The following is a 6391-nucleotide window of genomic DNA, read 5'->3' as shown; positions in this document are numbered from 1 at the left end:
TAAAACCACTTAGATTCCAAAGTGACATCAGAGCACAGTGCTGTTCTGAACAGGCCAGGGGTCTGCATGGGTCGGACAACTGCTGTGGGATTTGGCTCTTGTCATATCTCGTGGCTGTTGGCATTTTGCAGCTCTTTGCCATTTCACTCTTGGGTCAATGGCAGCTTTCAGCACAGGGCCCTGCTTTTGCGCCTCAGTTCTCACAGCATAAGATGACACAGTCAATCCTGGAAAAAAAGAACCTTCCACAGTACTGTGAAGCAATACAGCAATAGATGACATCAGATAAGGGTATGAGTTTGAGTTCCCTCCTTAGTCCCCTTGCGCATGTTGTCCTCCCTCTGCACACCTAGGCCAGCACAGGGCTATCCCTGTGCCAAAAGCCCCTCAGATAATGCAATCCCCTCTGACTGTCCCCCTGAACTGCTATGCTAGCTCAGTCTTGGGGGACGGCCGAGGAGCAGAGTTTCAGAAGCCAGGAGAGAGAGGCTCAGTTTCCATGTGTTTATTTTCTGGGGAGAAGGAGGAAAAAGAGACCGAACAATGGCAGAGTGGGTTTTTATCTAGGTTCTGGGGGGTTGGGGCCATCTGGCCTCTGCCCAATAGGTTCCCTCTAGGGTTTAAGGGTCATTCTAACATTCCTATCTGTGGGGGTCTGCTGCAGGGTGATACCATTCCCTAAAGAACTGCAACACTCAGATACCTCCCAGCTCTCCTCTCCATCTCCAGGGGAGCACAGGGAGTGTTCACACCCTCCAGGATTAATGCAGGAGGGTTGTCATTGAGGCTTACCTGACACATTTTTACCTTGCCCCACTCTCTGATTCCTCTTGCCTCCATCCCCACGGATTCCCTCCTGTGTTCTCCAGCCTGCAGCTTGTTTTGAAGATTTAACTGGAACTTCTGCAGTACACTCGTTTCATATCAACCCTGTCTGCAGGGAGGAATTTTGTCCAAGTCAGGTGATGAATTCTAATGAATTCTGTCATTCTAGTGCTACACAGCAAATGACATCGCTGCCATCCATGTTAGCAGCAGCCCAGTTACCTTTATTGGTGGTAAATCCCACAGATGAGGAATATGAATAACATAAAAAGCAGGAGTGGTCATGGAGTTTGAGCCAGAAGGATGATTTTTGCTCAGCAGGCATGCTTGACCACACAGTGCCTGAGCACACAGCGAGGGCCCCCCACCTGGACTTGTAACCATCAACAAGCACATGCAAAGTTCAGAACCCACAGCCTCATTCTCCACAGCATCCAGTACAGGTTATGTGAAATATTAAAATATGTAATTTTAAATGCATGCTTTTTATTGCTTTATAACTAAGAAACCAGATCTTTTCCCACTGACTTTCTCTGCAACTTTCCCCTGTTCTCATATCCCATGTGGCTCTTAAGTGCGTAAAGGCACCAGTATTAAAGTTTATAAGATATTTATATAAATCAGATGGTTGGTGAGTATTAAATCTGATTTTTCTCAATAACCCGAGGGGGAATATTAAAATATTAAGATTGTTTGAATTTTTAAAACACAATTGAGCTTTTGAATAGTTTAGTCCAAAGCCTCAGCTCTTGTACTCAAATGTAAACTGGCTGAGGACAGAGCCCTTGAAGTTTTAATCTTGTTATTCACATTCAGTGAGACAAAAGGCAGGCTTAGTGGAAAGCCTATTCTCAAAAATTACAAACAGGCTAATAGGGAAAAAATTAATTTTAACTTCTGTTTTCATCATATGATTTTCATCTTGAGAAGGGCACATATTTACATATTTAGTTATAAATAACTGATGTCATAATACAAAAATTACCATCAAAATTGCCTCATGGCATTGCTGGCTTAGGAACCATCTTTACTTTTGTATTCAACAACTTCAATATAATGATGAGATTTTTCCATTTCAACAAACCTTCTTCTCAGGCTCTTGATACAGCACTTTTCATGATTTCCTCCTGATTCCATTTTCTGTCTTTATCTGATTGTGTTGTGAACCAACATTTAGCCTTGTGGATCAGTACAGCCAAAGCCTCCTGGTTCCTTTTTTTTAATACCAAATAGCAGTTGCTTTTGGGAGGACACGCTGTTGCCTCTGACTTGTGCAAGGGTATGCAGAAGGCAGCTGGATGACAGGGAGCTGTGTAGGCAAAAGGAATGTTTCCTCTTTGCTTTAGGCTCTGATTCAGCCAATTCTTGTGACAAAGTTATTCCTGCAAACCCACAATTACTGCTAGGCTGAGTTTTCTGGAAAAAGAGATTTCTTTGCAAGCTGTCTGACCATCCCATTGCAGGAGTGATGGGTGTTGGTATGTGTAGGTAAGTAAGACAAGTTGCAAAAAGAATGTATTCTATACTACTATACTTAGTTTTTTCCATAGATGAGAAATCAACCTCTGGCCCACATGTTTTTGCAGAGAAACAGATATACTGCTATGGGAAATGAATACTGGGATCAGAAGAAGCAGGAAACTATATTCTGAGAAAGGTGACATTTTTGTTACAGTTGTATTTCTTAATCTTTGTGCTTCAGGCTTCATTTCATACTTCATTTTACAGAATGAAAACCAAACATAGTAAGGATGAAAAAGAGTTGAGTTCTTTGCATTTTTGAGCTGCTACTTAAATTAGTTCTTGTTATAGCTTTTAAGAGCTATATTTTAGGAATGTAGAGAACCAAAACAAAGTTTGGTTTAAATAAAATAATTGCAATGTTATTCCTGATATGTACAATATCTTGACTTTAAGTTTTATGTTAGAACAGCTGTAGGATTTTGGGGGTAAAGAGTAATTCTTAGTCAAATGGCTGAACAACTCACAAGAAGTGATTTGTCTTCCTATTTTTAAAAACAGATTTTTAAAAATAATCTCAGAACACGTGAAATAAGGCTTAAATGCCATTATGACAAAAGACACTTAAGCTACTGATAATCATCCTGTATATATTTACACTTCCCATGTTTACATGACAGACAGATCTAGACTTGCTTCAATAACCTTTTCAGCATATTTTTGAATACTTTTCATGCTATGAGAAACGTTATATATGTAAATAAAAAATCCCTTGTAAGTGAAAAGGGTATGTCCATCATCATTACTGTTGGCCCTTGTCAAAAGCTCCATCTTGTTGAAGTAGATAAGTGATTTTTAAAATTAAAGATGAAAGAAACCTAATAAATTGTTTTGTTCATCATGACAAACTGAGTATACTGCCATTATGCTGCCATATTTTATCTAGAAGAAAATGCTAATTCACTAGTTCATAACAGGTAGTCTTTTTCAGCCTGAAATGATGTTCTTTTCTCTAATGCTTTTCCTTTTTAGTAACACTGTTGAGGTCACAGTCTGATTTGATCACCTGGAAGGTGTTCTCAAGACACATTCTTAATAATACTCATAATTATTGGTCTATCTAGACTACTTTTTAAACAAGATTTGGGTCTTCATGGTGATAAGGAAGATCTTGTACAGAAGTTCTTTGGCTTCCAGAGGTATGGATTTGAGAGCAGGTATGGCTACAAGCCCTCAGTGTGACTCTGAAGAGCTCATTGAATTTACCTATTCTCTAGTTGGTTATGTGCAGTCTCTAATTCTTTATTGTGTAAAACCTGTTAAAATCTGCTTCTTCATCCCTAAGAAGATGACTCCTACAAAATAATTCTATCTGAGCACAAAAAGGATCCTTTTCTACCCAAAGAAAGCAGGAGAGTTTTCTGATTCACAATATGGATCTCTATAGGGCTAAAACAGGAAATGAAGTGATGGGAATTACATGAATCACGTAGGTTGAATCTAATATTTTGTATCTAAAAACCTAGGGAAAAAATATGAAACAATGGTGTGTCTTATGCTCACAAAGATTTATATTTCTGTTTCCTCAGAAGAGGAAATCCTATCAGCACCATCTTTACATTTGTAAGGAGACACATGTGAACACCTTCTGTGATGCTTTTTGATCTGTGCAGGACCTTGAACTGGTTCTGATGAATGATGATTCATTCACCATCTCTTTGACAAAGAGATTCTAATTTCAGCTGAAATTCATAGAGTCATAGAATGGTTTGGGTTGTAAGAGACCTTCAAGATCATCTAGATCATCAAGTTTCAACCCCCCCTGCCATGAGCAGGGACACCATCCACTCAGCCAGGTTGCTCAGGACCTCATCCAACCTGGCCTTGAACACTTCCTGGGATGGGGCTTCCATAACACTTCTGGACAACTTGTTCCAGTGAAGAATTCATCCCATCCTTGAAGTGAAGGATTTCCTACCTGTGTGTGCTAAAGAACATTAGTGAATTAAGATGTCAATGGCACACCATGTAATGACTTCTTCACAAACCTTTTCCCTATACCACTAAACACCGATTCAACTGAATTGTTGTGTATCATCAAACATTAACTTATTGCCAGCTTTCCAAGACAGACAAAGGCTGTCATAATGGGCACTACTACAGACACAGACCACATGGACATGAAAAAATTTGGGGATAATTAAACTATATTGGTGTTTTATCAGTTTTTACTGGTGCTACCAGAATCTGTAGAAACTATTTTGGAAAAAGAAAGACTGAATCATTTTAGGCTTTTCTGAAATTTAGGGTGTGTTAATTTTCATTATGTCAATGTGGCTCTTGGCTTCTTTTGATTATTATATATTCAAGATTGTCATCACGGTCAGAGTAAACAAGTGACCCAATTCAGCTTGATCTTCACCTTTCACCCATGTAAAATTTCAAAAGGAGACTCATTGTTTTTGCATGTGTTGTAACCCTGTAATTATGAAGAAATTCAGTAGCAAATTACTTCCATGGCTTTTCCCCTCCATTCTCAGCAGTTGAAAGCATTCCTTCAAGAGACATTAAATACTCTCAATTTCCCTGTTCTTCTGAGGATACCATACTAATGAAAATATACACTAAAGATTTTTTTCTGAGAAAAAACGTTAAATTCAGTAGAAGTAAATAGTTGCACATTAATAGTTACAATTTAACATGCATTTCTTTTATTTCTCAACACCTCATTAATGTTGGAAACATACACACTGGGGAATGTCTCATAACTTTGAAGAAGATCCTGCATGCCCAGAAAGTGTCTATCCATATATTACAGTAGTTTTTTTAGGTTCCTGGAGCCAAATTGTCATATATTGTAGTCGCTGTCATAGTGTGGGGAAATAGTGGGGAAAAATTACTTGACCAAATTACAGAACATGTCAACATATGTCCTGTGAAAGAAGTGGTGTGATAAAATACTAGGAACTTGAAGCCTGTCTCTACCATATTCTATCAACCACCAAAAGAAATTAACCTAAACTTAAATGTATAAGTTAGGATATACAGTCACTGGTTATACATATTGTGACATGGCTGTTCTGGCAATATGTGTAGAAAAGGCTATTGTCCAGCCTCTCAAACCACCACAGCTAAAACACATGGTGGGCTCTGTGATATTTGTTGTCTCGCTGAGCCTCAAGTAGCTGACTTGTGAATGCATAATCAGTATGACATTTTGGAAGGCTGATTTTATTTGCAATATGTTTTCCTATGCTTGCCAGTTCTGAAGATGAAAGACAACCTGACAGTATTTTAAATAATGAGCTCTTTGATCAGAAAATATATGAAACAACCTTTTTACCCTGACACATTTTTGGTGAATTTGTCTGAATACCACAAATTGTGTATCTAAGAAACAGGCTTCAAGCAATTCCTTTGAGTTCCTGCTCTGTTAATAAAACCTACTTTTATTGACAGGGTGGAAGCAAGTTCCCCAAATGCTGGAAAGCTAGGATGACAGCTGATGTTCCTCTTTTCATAAATATATGATTTCAAGTCATTTTGCAGTGGGGCAGTCAGAGTAATCGGGAGTCTGACATTGTTCATGCGTTGGTTAGGCCTAGAAATACTGGTCTAGAGATTTTGCTTTAGGGTTCTCTGACTTAACTGGTTTGAAGCCAAAGAAGCAACATTAGAGGAGATAAATGACACAAACAAGGTATGTCACACCTTATTGAATAGAATGTTCATTGTATTTTGTTAAAAGTTAATATTACTCTATTACATTACACCAGAAGACTTTGCCTACCTGCAGTTTTTAACAGCACCAGGCTTTGTCTTCGCTGACATGGCTGAACTTTAAGACTTTTGTTCTACTGCTGCCAAAAAGGGACTGTTTTAGAGCAAGCTATATTTCAGGTAATTGCTTTCTGATGAGGTATAATAATGGGATAATGGAATACAGGTAATTTGGATTCATGCTGATTTCATGTGTCTTAGTCTTTTAAAAACAGCCTAATTAAGCTTTATATAAAAACAACACCAGCAGAATCTCTTGAGTTGATCTCTGTTCCTTTAACTTTCATTTATTTGCAATTTATTGTATTGTCTTCACATAATGGCA

The 6391-nt window shown here is 38.3% G+C and overlaps 1 long non-coding RNA gene across 1 annotated transcript; it reads left to right on the top strand.

Moving 5' to 3' along the window:
* Nucleotides 1-1149: 1149 nt before the first annotated feature.
* On the top strand, nt 1150-2681 carry LOC137473451 (uncharacterized). The gene is made up of 2 exons (XR_010998809.1): nt 1150-2313; nt 2412-2681. It is a non-coding gene; the product is annotated as an uncharacterized lncRNA (long non-coding RNA).
* The last annotated feature ends 3710 nt before the right edge of the window (nt 2682-6391 follow it).

Source organism: Anomalospiza imberbis, chromosome 4 (genome assembly GCF_031753505.1).
Source record: "Anomalospiza imberbis isolate Cuckoo-Finch-1a 21T00152 chromosome 4, ASM3175350v1, whole genome shotgun sequence".
NCBI classification, from domain to species: Eukaryota; Metazoa; Chordata; class Aves; order Passeriformes; family Viduidae; genus Anomalospiza; species Anomalospiza imberbis.
The sequence above is the reverse complement of the archived record's forward strand: the minus strand, read 5'-3'. Positions and strand labels throughout refer to the sequence as shown.